Genomic DNA, 18,386 nt, shown 5'->3' on the forward strand with positions numbered 1-18,386 from the left:
GAAAAGGAACCTTGCATTAATGTGGGAAAACACCACAACCATAATTCTAAAGCACGTGACCACGAGCAAAATAAATACTCACCCTGGAGTACGTGGGTCTGTATCCTTTGCCTAAGTTCTCACCTTGTGGCATGCAAGTCCAGAAAACATTCCTGTTACACCATTATCCTCACCATGTCCAGCTCACAGTTGCTCTCCTTGGTCAGCGAAGACCCAGAGTTCAAAGGTGTGTTCACATGAGTTCACCACCCACATGTGGAGTGGTGCAACTGGCTCACATCTACTACTGTATATATTTGAGAGATTTTGTCTGTGTGTCCATCTGTTTGTTCAAAAACTCCTCCTAAACAGTAAGAGCTAGGATCACCAAATTTGGTATGCAGCTTCCTCTTACCATAACTTAAAGCAAGGTCAGGATTTGGTGTCCAGGAAAATGGGATGTGTCTGGAATAGGATTGCTTTTCATAAAACCAAACAGAAAATAGAGAAAATTACCAGGCAGGGGAAAGGGGCTGGCTGAGGGTGCCCCCCTCCATGTCTGAGACTGCCCCAGCTCTGAGCCTCCCAACCCCATGGACTGGAGGAGGGGGTGCCCTCAGCCAGTTCTTTTACCTGCCAGGTACCCTTAAGGAGGGTGGTTTGAACATGAACTTTGCTGTCTGTTTCCCTTCATCAGGGAGTGAGAGAAAAGTGCACAGTTTGCTGCATTCCTCATAGTGGTGAGTAGGGGCAGATGAACCTGGACATGCACCCTTCCCCTGGCTGTGCCCACTGGAGCTGCAATGGCCATGGAAAGACACTTCTCACCTGGCCCCAAACTGATGTGGTGAGAGAGAGCTGGAGTAGTCCTCTTTTCCCAGAGCAGCCTACTTACTGATCCTATCATCCCCATCCCTCCTCCCCCACCCAAGAAATGTTTTAAATGAAGCATGTACATTTTCATTTTATTTTCCAAATAAACAAAAGTTAATTAAGGACCCGAGCAGTGCCAGGTCAGTCTTCTAGTTTATTAATATTCACTCTGCTCCTACCATTGTTCACTTGGCTGATTGAGGCCCTCTGCAGCTGTTAGGGAGGCAGAGACAATCTCCCTGGATTCTGCAGAGAGCTCTGTTTGGATTGGTACAGAGTTTAGCTTTGAAGCAGAAAAGAGGACTCAACTCCATGTAAGAGAAACAGATACATTGTATAGTTAGAGGGCTGGTTAAAAAAACCCCCACTGAATCCATTTTATAATGGAGAATTGTGTTTCTGATTAAATGAAAATGTTTGCAGAGAGTGTTTGCTTTTCTGGAGGAAATATCAAAGATTTCAGTTTTCAGGCAAATATCTTTTATTTGGTTTTGTTTTGAAGTAAAACATCTTGAACCAGCTGTGTATGGCTACTTTAATTAAAACCACTTCACTCATTCATGGCCCTACTCTCTGTAATAAGAAGCACATTAGTCACTACAAACACGGAGTGAAATCTCAGGAATGGCATATACCAGCGGCCCAGATCCACAAAGGGATTAAGGTTTCGAGATGACCCTGGCTCAACATCACCCAGGGGTTTCAAGATCTGGGGCAACCCTCCTGCCTCAGGTCCCACCCATGCTCTGCCCTGCTCCACCCCCTCCTGCTTCGAAGCCCCCTTCCCCAGCAATATGAGCCAGGGACTACCTGGGGGCCTGGTGTGGGTGACAACAGAGGTCACTGTCTTCCCCTCCACTCACCCTGGTGGTGGGACCCAGAGTGACCCGGAAGCCTGTTATGTTCCATCCTGCTGCCCATCTCCCAGCCCTCTGCCTCACTGCAGCAGCAGGAAGCAGTGTCCTGGGGCCAAGTCCTTCCACTTGCTGCTGCCAGTGCAGTGAAGTAGAGCACAGCAGGCTGGGAGATGGGCAGTGCAGAGGAGCAGAGCTTGAGCTCCATATCGAGCTGTTTTGTTTTGTCTTGGAAATAAAGGGAATAAAGTTTAGATTTTGTATATTTGTGTTCTGCTGGGGAAAATTATAAGACACCAACAGAGAGTTGGAACCCAACAATCCTTTGTGCCATTGAAAATTTCCCCTTAGATCCTTAAATCTTTCATGTTAGAAAGCATAAACAGAACCGACTGATAATTTTTAAGTTGTATTGAAACAATGTCTACCCCTGGAGGAATTCTGCACTCCTGTGCTGACGCAGAATTCACACTGTTCATCTTTGCTCCCCAGCAGAAAAATGGGAGCAAAGCAATCTCTGGGAACACAAGTCCCTTCCCCAACAGCCCAAGGATGTCTGCCTGAAGCAGCTGGCAGAGTTGGAAATCACCCTGGGGGAGGATGGGCCTGGGTGAGTACAGCCAAAAAGAGACCACACAGCCTGCCCTTTACTGCATTCCAATCCCTGGCTTCCAGTCAGTGCCTAGATCTAGAAAAGAGAAAAGTTATTTAAAAAGCTCTGCTCGCAATACAAACTGCTCTTCTGACTCCAAAGAGCCTTTCACAGTACCAGGTTAGTACATGTTTGGATCTTAATCAAAATATCACACTGCCAATCAATCCTTTAGTATTTAAAACTAAAGGTTTATTAAGAAATAAGAGAAATCAAGAAGAGCGATGTTAAATGGCCAAACAGTTATATTCCTTCAACAACTTCAAAGTACATCAGGTTCTAAGCTGTATTAGTAAATTTTCTGGCTTGAAAGTCCCTCTAGAACACATTCACCGCATGTATGGGTCATTTAGTCATTTATTCAGAGCTTCATTTGTAGAAAGGTTATTCCAGGGATAGGAAGCAGGAATAAAGACAAAACAGAGAGGATGCAGCTGCTTTTTAGGTTCCTTTTGCCATGTGGCTCCTACTTCTTTTTTCCAAAACACAGACTGCCCAGCACATGTCTTTGGAAACCATAGGCTAGATCTACACTTCAATGGTATGCCGGAAAAAGAAACACAATTTGCAGAACGCAAATTGCGTATCTTTTTCTGCTTTACTGTCAAAAGAGGCTTTTCCGAAATTTGGCGCATCTACACAGCACCAAATTTTGGAAAAAAGTGCTCTTTTGACACATCCCTTATTCCTCATAAAATGAGGTTTACAGTGATGGTGAAAGAGTACATCCACTTTTTAAAAAAAATGTCCGAAACAGCGGACATGTTCCTTGTAAACGGCATTGCTTTTCTGGGATACCTCTAGTATACCAGAAAAGCAGTGCAATCTAGATGTAGCATTAGGCTAAGTCTACACTATTGTCAACTTTTAGGGCTCAATGTAAAAATTGCCAGAGAGTGTTCATACTTGTTCCCTCTAACAGATCATGTCTGCACCATCAACAGTGTGAACAATGCAGTGTGGGTATATATCCCACAGTGTAGTGTTGTGAGTAGAAAGAGCCGATCTCTGCGCATCTTGGGATTCTCTCCACATTTTCCACCAGTCTCTTCAGCTGCTGGGAGTGGCATCATGAGTAGCTCTGAGCTCTTCCTGCTGAGGAATGTCAAAAAGAACATAGCAGCCTGTCCCCGTCCCCTGCAGCAACAGCTTGCCTGCTACTGTGTTCCTAGTGCAGGGCAGAACAAGAGCACTCCAGTGTTTTGATTTTTGGTCCCCAAAGGAAGCAGGGCACTTCGCTGTCAGACACTGCCTGGAGCTTTCAAAGGAGAGGAGTGCATACCTGAAGGGCAACAGAGGTCCAAACACTGAGCAGAGCCATCAAGGTAGGCATTGTGGGATACTAGCGTAATCCAGCTCTGTCGACAAAATGAACAGCAGAGTCTACACTGGTTCTTTGTAGACAATTAAGGGAGGAGAAAAGAAAAGGTCTTTTGGAAGTTTTTTGTTGCTGAAACTGGGCATTTTCCCCAAACAAAAGTCCCATTGCAGAGCGTATGCTCACTGTTTCATTGCCAAAAGGCAGTTGGTCAATAAAACTTTCTAGTGTAAACAAATCATAAGAACATAAGAATATAAGAACGGCCATACGGGGTCAGACCAAAGGTCCATCTAGCCCAGTAGCCTGTCTGCTGACAGTGGCCAGCACCAGGTGCCCCAGAGAGGGTGGACTGAAGACAATGATCAAGCGATTTGTCTCCCGCCATCCCTCTCCAGCCTCTGACAAACAGAGGCTAAGGACTCCATTTTATCCCCTGGCTAATAGCCTGTTATGGACCTAGCCTCCATAAAATTATCTAGCTTCTCTTTAAACTCTGTTATAGTCCTAGCCTTCACAGCCTCCTCTGGCAAGGAGTTCCACAGGTTGACTACACACTGTGCGAAGAAGAACTTTCTTTTATTAGTTTTAAACCTGCTACCCATTAATTTCATTTGGTGTCCTCTAGTTCTTCTATTATGGGAACTAATAAATAACTTTTCTTTATCTGCCCTCTCCACACCACTCATGATTTTATATACCTCTGTCATATCCCCCCTCAGTCTCCTCTTTTCTAAACTGAAAAGTCCCAGTTGCTTTAACCTCTCCTCATATGGGACCAGTTCCAAACCCCTAATCATTTTAGTGCCCTTTTCTGAACCCTTTCCAAGGCCAGAATATCTTTTCTGAGTTGAGGAGACCACATCTGTACACAGTATTCAAGATGTGGGCGTACCATCGTTTTATACAGGGGCAGTAATATATTTTGGCTACATCTAGACTGGCCCCTTCTCCGGAAGAGGAATGCAAAGCAGGCAAGTCAGAATAGGGAAATCCGCGGGGAATTTAAATATCCCCCACGGGATTTAAATAAACATGGCCGCCGCTTTTTTTCTGGCTTGGGGAAAAGCCGGAAAAGAGCGTCTAGACTGGCGCGATCCTACGGAATAAAGCCCTTTTCCGGAGGATCTCTTATTCCTATTTGCAAGTAGGGGCCAGACTACTTGCAAGTAGGAATAAGAGATCCTCCAGAAAATGGCTTTATTCCGGAGGATCGCGCCAGTCTAGACGCTCTTTTCCGGCTTTCCCCCAAGCCGGAAAAAAAGTGGCGGCCATGTTTATTTAAATCCCGTGGGGGATATTTAAATCCCCCGTGGATTTCCCTATTCTGACTTGCCTGCTTTGCATGCCTCTTCCGGAAAAGGGGCCAGTCTAGACGTAGCCTTTGGGTTTTATTTTCTATCCCTTTCTTAATAATTCCTAACATCCTATTTGCCTTTTTGACCGCCGCTGCACACTGTGTGGAAGTTTTCAGAGAACTGTCCATGATAACTCCAAGATCTCCTTCTTGATTTGTCATAGCCAAATTTGCTCCCATCATACTGTACGTATAGTTGGGGTTATTTTTTCCAACGTTCATTACTTTACACTTATCCACATTAAATTTCATTTGCCATTTTGTTGCCCAATCACTCAGTTTGGTGAAATCTTCTTGGAGTCCCTCACAGTCTGCTTCTGTCTTGACTAATCCAAACAGTTTGGTATCATCTGCAAACTTTACCACTTCACTGCTTGCCCCTTTCTCCAGATCATTTATGAATAAGTTGAACAGGATTGGTCCTAGGACTAACCCTTGGGGGACACCACTAGTTACCCCTCTCCATGCTGAAAATTTACCATTTATTCCTACCCTTTGTTTCCGGTCTTTTAACCAGTTCTCAATCTAAGAAAGGACCTTCCCTCTTATCCCATGGCCATGTAATTTACACAAGAGCCTTTGGTGAGGGACCTTGTCAAAGGCTTTCTGAAAATCTAAGTATACTATATCTACTGGATCCCCCTTGACCGCATGTTTGTTAACCCCTTCAAAGAATTCTAATAGATTAGTAAGACAGGATTTCCCTTTACAGAAACCATGTTGACTTTTGTCCAACAAATTATGTTCTTCTACATGCTTCACAATTTTATTCTTTACTATTGTTCCGACTAATTTGCCCGGTACTGAAGTTAGACTTACCGGTCTGTAATTGCCAGGATCGCCTCTAGAGCCCTTTTAAAATATTGGTGTCACGTTGGCTACCTTCCAGTCATTAGGTACAGAAGCCGATTTAAGGGATAGGTTACAAACCACAGATAATAGTTCAGCAATTTCCCATTTGAGTTCTTTTAGAACCCTTAGATGAATGCCATCCGGTCCCAAAGATTTGTTAACATTAAGTTTTTCTATTTGTTCCAAAACCTCCTCTAATGACACTTCAATCCAGGACAGTTCCTCAGATTCATCACCCACAAAGGACGGTGCAGATTTGGGAATCTCCCCAATGTCCTCAGCCGTGAAGACTGAAGCAAAGAAATCATTCAGTTTCTCCGCAATGGCTTTATCGTCCTTGATTGCTCCTTTTATAGCTCGATCATCTAGGGGACCCACAGGTTTTTTTAGCAGGCTTCCTGCTTCTAATGTACTTAAAAAACATTTTGTTATTTCTTTTTGAGTTTTTGGCTAGCTGTTCCTCAAAATCTTTTTTTGCTTTTCTTATTACATTTTTACACTTGATTTGACAGTGTTTATGTTCCTTTCTATTTATCTTACTAGGATTGGACTTCCACTTCTTAAAATATACCTTTTTGTCCCTCACTGCTTCTTTTACATGGTGATTAAGCCACCGGGACTCTTTTTTAGGTCTCTTGCTATGTTTTTTAATTTGGGGTATACATTTAAGTTGGACCTGTATTATGGTGTCTTTAAAAAGTTTCCATGCAGCTTTCAGGGATTTGGCTCTAGTCACTGTGCCTTTTAATTTCTGTTTAATTAACCTCCTCATTTTTGTGTAATTCCCCTTTTTGAAATTAAATGCCAGGGTGCTGGACTGCTAAGGTGTTCTTCCCACCACAGGAATGTTGAATGTTATTATATTATGGTCACTATTCCCAAGTGTTCCTGTAACGGTTATTTCCTGGACCTGATCCTGTGCTCCACTCAGGACTAAATTGAGAATTGCCTCTCCCCTTGTGGGTTCCTGCACCAGCTGCTCCAAGAAGCAGTCATTTAAGCCATTGAGAAATTTTATCTTCGCTTCTCTTCCTGAGGTGACATGTATCCAGTCAATATGGGGTTAATTAAAATCCCCCATTATTATAGAGTTCTTTATTGCGGTAGCTTCTCTAATCTCCCTCTGCATTTCAATGTCAGTATTGCTGTCCTGGTCAGGTGGTCAGTAATATATCCCTACTGCTAATTTCTTATTATTGGAACATGGAATTACTATCCATGGCAATTCTATTGAACATGTTGATTCACTTAATATTTTTATATAATTTGATCCTATATTATCTTTCACATACAGTGCCACTCCGCCACCCATCCGGCCTGCTCTATCCTTTCGATATATTTTATATCCCGGTATGATTGTTTCCCATAGATTTTCCTCATTCCACCAGGTTTCAGTGATGCCTATTATGTCAATCTCCTCATTTTATATGAGGTACTCTAGTTCACCCATCTTATTAGTCAGACTCCTAGCATTTGCCACTGCTTATTTGTCTGCCCTTCCTTGATGCATCAGATTCCTTTGTATGCGGTTGTTTGTCTGCTCTGGCCCATGGTTTGCCCTCCCCCCCTCCTCTTTTTCTGACTACAGCTTAGAGAATCTCTATCAATGGATTCTCCTCTAAGAGAAGTCTCCCTCCTATTTACGTGCATCTCCACACCAATTGGCTTTCCCCCATCTCTTAGTTTAAAAACTGCTCTACGGCCTTTTTAATGTTTAGTGCCAGCAGTCTGGTCCCACCCTGGTTTAGGTGGAGCCCATCCTTCCTGTATAGGCTCCCCCTCTCCCAAAAGTGTCTCCAGTTCCTAATTAATCCAAACCCCTCTTCCCTACACCATTGTCTCATCCACGCATTGAGACTCTGAAGCTCTGCCTGCCTACCTGGCCCTGTGCGTGGAACTGGAAGCATTTCCGAGAATGCCACCATAGAGGTCCCTTTTAGTTTTGTTCTTAGACATGCCGCTGCATGCCTTGTTAAGTCGAAAGGCATATCATCTGCCTTCTCTCAATGATTCAGGCCAATAGTTGATGGGTCATCAAACAGGCTAGTCACTGCATTAACAAACTGTCTGTGGATGTCACCCAGAAGCATAGCACAAGTTTTAAAATACAGACCTACATATATGTCCATAACCCAAAAAGCATCAGAGGAGTAGGCATGTTAGTCTGACTCAGCAAGAACAACGAGAAGTCCTGTGGTACCTTATAGACTAACATATTTATTGGAGCATAAGCTTTCATGGGCAAAGACCCACTTCGTCAGATGCATTCAATAAATCTGTTAGTCTATAAGGTGCCACAGGACTTCTTGCTGTTCTTCCAAAATATAAAGGCTATTCAGATCCAAATGATTATTGTATTTGGCAGATAATTTTTTTACATGCCATATTTGGTATAACTCATTACTATTCTACAGTATTGATATTCATACTATCCTAAAGAGTTCCCCAAAATCCATACAGCATTACAAGTGTTTGGATCTAGGATTTTGGTTGCGCTAATTACTTTGGTTGTGATATTCAATTCCACTGCAGAATTAAGAGTATCCCCAAAGTGGACTTGGAATCTATTATTCTCTGTGTAGAAAGCTCATCATCTAATATATTTGTTAGTCTCTAAGGTGCCATAGGACTGCTCATTGTTTTTAAAGTTACAGACTAACACAGCTACCCCTCTGTGACTTTTTCTCTTTGTATGGTCACAGCTTTCTTTGGCATTAATAGGAGTTGTACAGATGTTTAGTCAGACTGTCTGAACTTGTTCACTGCTCAGATCTGAGAAGGGAATTTTGGCCTAAGTGTGTGTGAGGGGGCTTTTAAACATTAGAAGTAGCATTCTCATGCATTTCAATATGAGAAATAACATTCCTGGAACTTAACTCTGTGACAAATTTGAAAAATTTTAAAGAAAACATTGCCAGTGTAAATTACATTACTGGATAGCAGTAAATGACAGCAGCAACAGCCTTTCCTTCTGACACATTCCTCCTATTTTTAAATCAAATTCTTTTTTGGAAACTATTTGCCCTCTCTACATCAACAGGAATAATTTCAAATTGCACTGCTTTAGCCTAATGGTGGCATCTGTATGCCTACATAACCTGATTATCCACATTGATCTCTATGGAGACTGGCAAAGAAGGGGTAGGATGTCTCTTGGTTTTGAGAATTTCCTGCTTTGAAGCCAATTCTAATTGAGACAGTCCCTTTGTGCTGTGGAGCCTCCCTATTAGAGAATTTATGGGACCAAAATAATGTCAGAATCCAGGGCTCCACTGAAGCAATGGTGCCAGGGGCAGGAAGGCAGCACAGGGTTTTCTGGCTGATCCTCCAAGCTTAGTGTGGAAGAACTGTGGGCTATGGGCTATTATCTATGGGTATGGGGGAACACTGACTTAACCTTGTGGTGACTGTTATGGGAAGCTTATACAATTTCCTGTCTCTTACACAAATTTTTCCATATGAGAAAATGATCAGACACAATTTACACGACTAACCAGATTTTAAGCTTCTTGTTTTTTGATTATATACTCTCTGGAAATACATTCTAGCAGTAGGGGGAGCAAGAGCACTATTATATCATTACAAGTCTAAGAAGCTGTGGTTCTCCTGCTAAGATAACCACCTTCAATTCTAGAGTGATAGACCGCAAGTAAAGAATGCTGGATTAGCAGTGGATTTTAAATGAGAAGTTACATGCTTATGTTAGAACATGGAAAATATAAAGGACAATTTACAAGCCATTTCAATTGAAGAAGCAGGCAACAAACAAAACAAAACAAAACAAAACAAAAAAACTGTTGACTTCTTTTGATAAAAATGCTGGACCATTTTTTCAGCCCTAAAGGGACACAAAAGGACATAGAAACCTGAGAAATCCCTGTTGGAGGAGTTTTCAGTAGCGGTACAGCTATTTTAAAATTAATTATTAGTATTAGCATACTGCCCAGGAACCCTAGTCATGGACAAAACCCCCATTGTGTTAGGCGCTGAATACAAACAGAACACATTCTTTGTCCCTGCCCCAAAGAACTTATCATCTAAGTATAAGACCTAAGGTGACTGAGACAGACAGAAGAATATAAGGAAACAAGGAGACAGTACTGGCGAGCATGATGGACAGTAGTCTGAAAACACCAACAGCCAAGATTTTTGTAGGCATTGCAGGCAAAGGAGAGATGAGGATGGTTTTAAAGGTGGATAATGGGATTCCTTCGTGGCTGTTAGTTCTGATTCTTTCCTCACTGTTGCCACTGTTGGAGGGCATGTTTTATCTATTTTTATACCTATATGGCCTTCATTGTTCTAGCTTTTGAGCATAAGCTTTAAGATATGGATCCTCATAATACCCCAGCTCTGCTACAGCCTTCCTGTGCTACTTTGGGCAAGACACTTAACCTCTCTGCCTCAGTTCCCCATCTATAAAATGCAGATGATAGTACTTTCCAACCTCACAGGTGTGTTGTGAGGTGCAGCAAGGGAGGCCAAGTATCTGAGGGTACGTCTACACTAACTCGTTAGTTCGAGCTAGGTAGGGTAATTAGGGCAAGCGGAGTTGCAAATGAAGTCCGGGATTTAAATATCCCAGGCTTCATTTGCATGTTCCCGGGCACCACCAGTTTTAAATCCCCCTTAGTCTGAACTCCGTGCCTGGGGCTACACGCGACACAGAGTAGGTAGTTCGAATTAAAGATCCTAATTCGAACTACCGTTACTCCTCATTCCATGAAGAGGGATATTTAAATCCCAGGCTTCATTTTCAACTCCGCTTGCCCTAATTACCCTACCTAGCTCGAACTAGCGAGCTAGTGTAGACGTACCCTTAGATGGATAGACCAAAGTTTAGGACAGATTGTTAATAAGCCTTATCACTGTAGATGTGCTGGTCCCAGGATATTAGACACACAAGGTGGATGAGGTAATATATTTTAGTGGACCAACTTCTGTTATGGGGAGAGAGGACCTCTGGAGCTCAGAAATTTGTCTCTTTGTCCAACATATAACTTCACTCACACTGGCTCTCACCTTTTTAATGGCATTTTTCTCTTGATTCAAATGCAGCTCAAGCTAATGTGCAATGTCCTGTCATCATTCTGAACCAATGTTACCAATGTTTTAATCCCATTACTGGGACTTAAAAATTCAAGATTGCTGGAATTCTGAAACAGTGTACACATGGCATTGCTCTGACATCATATTACAGAAATGTCTTTTGTGCTGCCAATGTTTTATCAGCATGCTTTATTTTAATGGGTTCGTTCAGGCTGCTATAATTAAGGGCATGTCAGATTTTCCATAATCAGATCTTATTTTTCAATGGGCTATAAAATTTCCCTCTTGGCTGCAACTTGTCATGTACGTGAGAACCTGCTGCTTTTAAAGCATTTTTGAATGCTTTAAAGCAGTCTCTCAACCAAATAGGATCATTAAGGAAAAGAAGGGGACTGCATTTGATAATATATTGGCCCTGAAAATCTTTCATGTTAGTAGGAATTCACCCCTCCCCCATTTCTTTCAGGGTGCAAATGGCAGAAGTCAAGTGAATTAATTCTGTTAAAGATATTACAAAATTTTATTATAGAAGCAACCTTGTGGCTTCATAGTTAAGACTGCATTGAAATTTGCCCTAACACCAGTAGCTTATTATGGAGATGTTGGTCAGGGCTCCACTGTTAATATTGGAATGGATTTTACATTCCCTCTCTTGATGCCTATAGTTAAAGCTGCATGGCATATCCCATTAAAAGACCTTGTTTTCAGTTGCTTCTGACTTTGCCAGGGCTGTTTTGGATTTGATCGAAGTTTCCTTTGGTGAGTGTCTGTCCCCAGCAGAATGTTTCTGGAAAGAATCAACAAAAATAGTTCAGCAGTTTCTCAGAATGAGGTTAAGGAAATATAAGCTGTTTTGTCCATGTTACATTAAAAAAAACGTTTAATTGAGAAGTTCTAGTACCTTCATGCTTTGGAGTAGAAATATGAATATTGACAGGGAGAAGAAAGGTTGCCTTGCTATCACAAATGTGCTTTTGGCATTCACCAAAAAAAACCTGCCCAGATCAATCCAAGTCATAAAGTGCATGTGGGGGGAGGGGGAAGGAGGAGAGGGAGATTCAGTTTGCACATGCTCAGTAGAGACTTCTTAAAATTTCCCAAAGATTCTGTCTTCATTGGGCATGCTATATTCATAGAATCATAGACTGCTAGGACTGGAAGGGACCTCGAGAGATCATCAAGTCCAGTCCCCTGCCCTCATGGCAGGACCAAATACTGTCTAGACCATCCCTGATAGACATTTATCTAACCTACTCTTAAATATCTCCAGAGATGGGGATTCCACAACCTCCCTGGGCAATTTATTCCAGGGTTTGACTACCCTGACAGTTAGGAACTTTTTCCTAATGTCCAACCTAAACTTCCCTTGCTGCAGTTTAAGCCCATTGCTTCTTGTTCTATCCCCAGAGGCCAAGATGAACAAGTTTTCTCCCTCCTCCTTATGACAGCCTTTTAGATATCTGAAAACTGCTATCATGTCCCTTTCAATCTTCTCTTTTCTAAACTAAACAAACCCAATTCCTTCAGTCTTTCCTCATAGGTCATGTTCTCTAGACCTTTAATCATTCTCGTTGCTCTTCTCTGGACCCTTTCCAATTTCTCCACATCTTTGTTGAAATGCGGTGCCCAGAACTGAACACAATACTCCAATTGAGGCCTAACCAGTGCAGAGTAGAGCGGAAGAATGACTTCTCGTGTCTTGCTCACAACACACCTGTTAATGCATCCCAGAATCATGTTTGCTTTCTTTGCAACAGCATCACACTGCCGACTCATATTCAACTTGTGGTCCACTATAACCCCTAGATCTCTTTCTGCCATACTCCTTCCCAGACAGTCGCTTCCCATTCCTTATGTGTGAAACTGATTGTTCCTTCCTAAGTGGAGCACTTTGCATTCTCTTTATTAAACTTCATCCTATTTAATACAGACCATTTCTCCAATTTGTCCAGGTCATTTTGAATTATGACCCTATCCTCCAGATTAGTCACAACCCCTCCCAGCTTGGTATCATCTGCAAACTTAAGCGTACTTTCTATACCAATATCTAAATGGTTGATGAAGATATTGAACAGAGCCGGTCGTAAAACTGACCCCTGCGGAATTCCACTTGTTATGCCTTTCCAGCAGGATTGTGAACCATTAATAACTACTCTCTGAGTACGGTTATCCAGCCAGTTATGCACCCACCTTATAGTAGCCCCATCTAAGTTGTATTTACCTGGTTTATTGATAAGAATATCATGCGAGACTGTATCAAACGCCTTACTAAAGTCTAGGTATACCACATCCACCGCTTCTCCCTTATCCACAAGACTTGTTATCCTATCAAAGAAAGCTATCAGATTGGTTTGACATGATTTGTTCTTTACAAATCCATGCTGGCTGTTCCCTATCACCTTGCCACTTTCTAAGGGTATGTCTACACTACCACCCTAGTTCGAAGTAGGGTGGTAATGTAGGCAACCGGAGTTGCAAATGAAGCCTGGGATTTGAATTTCCCGGGCTTCATTTGCATCTTGCCGGGCGCCGCCATTTTTAAATGTCCGCTAGTGCGGACTCCGTGCCGCCCGGATACACGCGGCACGGACTAGGTAGTTCGGACTAGGCTTCCTATTCCGAACTACCGTTACTCCTCGTTTCACCTCTCGAACTAGGGTGGTAGTGTAGACATACCCTAGGTGTTTACAGATGATTTCCTTAATTACTTGCTCCATTATCTTCCCTGTCACAGAAGTTAAACTAACTGGTCTGTAGTTTCCTGGGTTGTCCTTGTTTCCCTTTTTATAGATGGGCACTATATTTGCCCTTTTCCAGTCCTCTGGAATCTCTCCTGTCTCCCATGATATTCTTTCATTGCGCCTCCCTGCGTTCAACATGGACTGCATTGGGGCCATCCCACAGAACTAGGGTTATCATATTTTCCTAGGCTAGTACTTGAATATGAGCAATTGTTATTCGGTGTCCTGTAAGTTCAACAGCAATCAATAAGAACAGTGCAGTACAAATGTTCAAATTAACATCCAATTCACTGATAAAAAGAAAAGAAATAATGTTAAAAAGAAAAATTGTTAAAAAGAAAAATTTACGGTTAAAAAGAAATAATGCTTAATGGATTCTTTTTTATTTACCTTCTTATCATTAAAGCTTTAGGGTGCACACACAGTGGGTATGTCTACACTACAGCACTACTTCGAACTAACTTAGTTCGAATTAGTTAATTTGAACTAAGCTAATTCGAAATAACGCATCCAGACTAAAAAACTAGTTCGGATTAGCGTTTTGCTAATTCAAACTAGCATGTCCACACAGAGTGGACCCTGAACCGGGGTTAAGGATGGCCAGAAGCAGTGCCGGCAGGGCATCAGATGAGGACTTAGAGTGTGGAACTGCTGTCTTAGGCTAGCCGAGGGCTGTGCTTAAAGGGACCCGACCCCCACCCCGGACAGACAGTTCTCAGGGGTGCCCCGCTTGCAAAGCAGTCCTGGCTTGGATTGCCTGGAGTACCCACACTTGGCACATCACATCACTCAGCCATCAGCCCGGCTGCACTTGCCGCAGGCTGCCATCTGAGGAGAGGGGACAATTGGGGGGCTGCAGGAGAGCTTCCACCCCCAGAAGCCCGAAGAGCCAGCCCAGTCCTCCCCATTGGGGGCTCATACCCCATTCCTCCCTCACCTCCTTCCACTTACCCCTCCCTATCCCCCCCTTCCTGATGTACAAAATAAAGGACAATTGTGTTCAAAAATAGAATCTCTCTTTATTGAACAAAACTGGGGGAGACTGGGAAAAGGAGGTGGGAGAGGGGAAGAGAGAGGGTGGGAGAGCGGAGGGCAACTACAATGATGAGGGGTTTGGAACAGGTCCCATATGAAGAGAGGCTAAAGAGACTGGGACTTTTCAGATTAGAAAAGAGGAGACGGAGTGGGGATATGATAGAGGTCTATAAAAGCACGAGTGGGGTGGAGAGGGTGCATACAGAAAAGTTCTTCATTAGTTCCCATAATAGAAGGACTAGAGGACACCAAAGGAAAGGAATGGGTAGCAGGCTTCAAACTAATAACAGAAAGTTCTTCTTCACAAAGCAAATAGTCAACCTGTGGAACTCCTTGCTGCAGGAGGCTGTGAAGACTAGAACTAGAACAGAGTTTAAAGAGAAGTGAGATCAATTCATGGAGGTTGGGTCCATGGAGTGGTATTAGCCAGGGGGTAGGAGTGGTGTCCCTGCCCAAAGTTTGTGGAAGGCTGGAGAGGGATGGCACGAGACAAATGGCTTGGTCACTGTCTTTGGTCCATCCCCTCCAGGGTCCCTAGTGTTGGCCACTGTTGGCAGACAGGCTACTGGGCTAGATGGACCTTTGGTCTGACCCAGTACGGCCATTCTAAGCTCAGGGCTCAGGGTCGGGGGTCTCAGTGGACCACCTTGATTTTCATGCAAACCTGCTCCTGGGTGGCCAGGCCGGCAGCTCTCCTGCCCTAGACGGCTGCTTTCCTGTGCCTAGTGTGGAGGTTGTGGATGAGGTCCACGATGTCTGCACTGGACCAGGTGGGTGCCTGCCTCTTGCGGTCCTGGGCAAGCTCCCGGGAGCCGCCAGCCTGGTCCCGGGAAGAGGGGGAGGGCTGGGGGCCATCGGGTGGGTGGCTCGATCCGTGCCAGGTGCAGGGTCTGCTGGCTGGGTGCTGGCAGGCTTGCACCTGGCACGGGCACTGTAGCCAGCCCGTGCCCCTTTAAGGGCTCTGGGGCCGGGAGGGGGGAATAGAGTTTCCCTGGTGTTGGCCAGAGTGGCCACCAGGGAAAGCTGGGGAGGGCTAGCCTCCCACTAGTTCGAATTAAAGAGCTACACACCCCTTAATTCGAACTAGTAAGTTCGAACTAGGCTTAGTCCTCGTGGAATGATGTTTACCTAGTTCGAACTAAGCTCTCCGCTAGTTCGAATTAAGTTCGAACTAGCGGAGCGCTAGTGTAGCATCTATCAAAGTTAATTCGAACTAACGTCCATTAGTTCGAATTAACTTTGTAGTGTAGACATACCCAGGGAGAGGTGACATATATCCCTATCGATGACCCACACATGTGCCTCTGTCACATGGGTTGGTAACCAACTGACCCAACCCTCCCTGCTTGGAGCTCTCCACCTTCATGCATTGCTGAACTCCTGGGACAGACCCACCTCTCCTGGTATCTGGCACCACATCTTCCCCAGTGAATGTGTGGTGTGGACACACAGGGTCACATGCCCCTCCCCCGGCTTTCTGCACGGGTTCACACCACAACAGTGTGTGAGAGGCAAGGGATGGGAGCTGCTTCTAGCCATGGGGGAAGAGATGACCTAATCTGTGACTTTGCAGAGCTCTCTCACCACCTTATACTCCCCTGGTTGGAAGCAGCTTGTGCCTGCCTGCCTGTCTGCCTGCACAGTGCCCAAAGGCAGCTAACACTTTCAGGCTGGTGTTGACTCAGATGCCTCCTGTCCCAATACAGTGTGGGCAGGTAGGGGTTACGCCATAAGGGTGTATTGAGTACAAGGGTTCAGAAAGCCTAACTACAGGGGCTCTTGCAAACCCAGTCAAAGAGGTGGTTCAGCAGTGGTGGGAGCATAGGGGATGGAGCAGCCTGTGCTCTTTGGGGACAGGACTCAGAGGGGGGGTGGTGGTGTGGGAGTAAGTTGAAGAGAGTGCTCAGCCCCTGCTAGGGGGATTGGTGTGGACCCTGCAGGTTTGGGGTGGGAACAGGCTGGAAATCACTTCCCCAGAGCTTAGCTGTTGGATAGAAAAGCTGCCCTGTGCTGGTGCTGTTTGGTGCTTTGGCACATGCTGGGCTTTGCTCCTTCTGGACAGCACCCTAGGCTGGAGGGTCTTGGGCTTTCCTGGGGTGCTGCCCAGCCAGAGACAGTGGAAGATAGGAGGGGCCTGATAGCTTGCTGCTGGTGAGCTGAGTGCTCTGATCAGGGCTGGTTCTCTGCAAAATGCTGAGAGCGGAATGAGCCCTGCTGGGGTTGGGGTGGGGTTCCAGGCTCTGATACTGAGAGCATAGTGACCAAATTACAATGATACCCAGCTGGTATCCATGCAGCACAAGAAGAAGGAAGCTCCTGACTCAAATGCAGAGAGGTGAAGAAGAACCAGGTGTCAAAAAGGGCAGATTAGTCAGAGTCAGAAGGTTCTCTAACTGTTAGATCATGTTCTCCTCTGAACATGGCATAGATGGAAGAATCTGAGTCTCATCAAATCTGTGAAACCCACTGGTAAATTCTGTGCCTCATATCTTTCTAGTCATTGGTCCACATAGAAGATTACAGCTTACTTCAGCACTGTTACTCTGTTAGCTCAAATGGCAAAGATCTGTGAGGGGGGGATTAAAGATTTTAAATCTAATGACAAATCATGTGGGAGTGAATAAAGTTCCAAATGGTGGAATGTCTAACTTTTCAGTTTGCTTTTTTAAAATTCTAGGAAATGACCATTAAACAAATGTAAAAGATACATTTAAACCACCGTACTCTAGGGCTACATCTACACTGCAGGCTTTTTGTGCAAGAATGGCTTTTCTTGTGCAAAAACTTGCAGAGCATCTACACTTCACGTGCGTTCTTGTGTAAGTAAATTTACAATACAGCATCAGAAAACAGGGCTTCTTCCAGAAGAGTTCTTCCACAAGAAGTCAGTGTAGACAGGCAACATGAATTTCTTGCACAAGAAAGCCCTATGGCTAAAACGGCCATCAGAGCTTTCTTGCGCAAGAGAGCGTCTACACTGCCATGGACGCTCTTGCGCAAAATCACATCTCTTGCACAAAAGCACATGGCAGTGTGGACACGCTCTTGTGGAAGACCTTTTGCACAAGAACTCCTGCACAAAACAGTTCTTGTGCAAGAAGCCTGCAGTGTAGACATAGCCTAGGTATCCCTAATCCAGGAAAACCTGTGATAAAGAGGAGGAATCAGTTCTGTGCACTGCTGCTCACCCCTCTACCCCCAGCTGGGGGAACAGCAGCACACGGAGCCACTTCCCCTGAGGCTTTTCCCCGCCACTCCTATAGCGGCAGGGGGCAGTGCCTGGGAGTGGCAGGAAGTGTGGTGCCACGTGTGCTTCTAGGACTGGGGTGGCAGGTAAACACCCTACCCCCTCATTCCCAGACACTGCAGCACCCTCCATGATCTGGCAAAATCTTTAATCCAGCATACCCTGTTTCCCAGGGTTGCTGGGAAATCAAGCACTGAAAAATTGGAAAAAGCCAGTATTGGGACGCTGGAACTTTTTTTGTCTTAATTCTGAGAGCTGTCCTGACCAGCTGGGGCCAGAAAGTGGTACCCCGATAACATTTGCACCCCCATCAGCTCCAGCTTAGTCCCTAAATGTACCACTTGTAATGAATTGGGATCAGACTTTAACAGCAGCAGCAACAGTTCATACCAACTTTTCTCTTTTACAAAAATGGACAGTTATTACCAT

Source organism: Pelodiscus sinensis, chromosome 3 (genome assembly GCF_049634645.1).
Source record: "Pelodiscus sinensis isolate JC-2024 chromosome 3, ASM4963464v1, whole genome shotgun sequence".
In the NCBI taxonomy this organism is placed as follows: Eukaryota; Metazoa; Chordata; order Testudines; family Trionychidae; genus Pelodiscus; species Pelodiscus sinensis.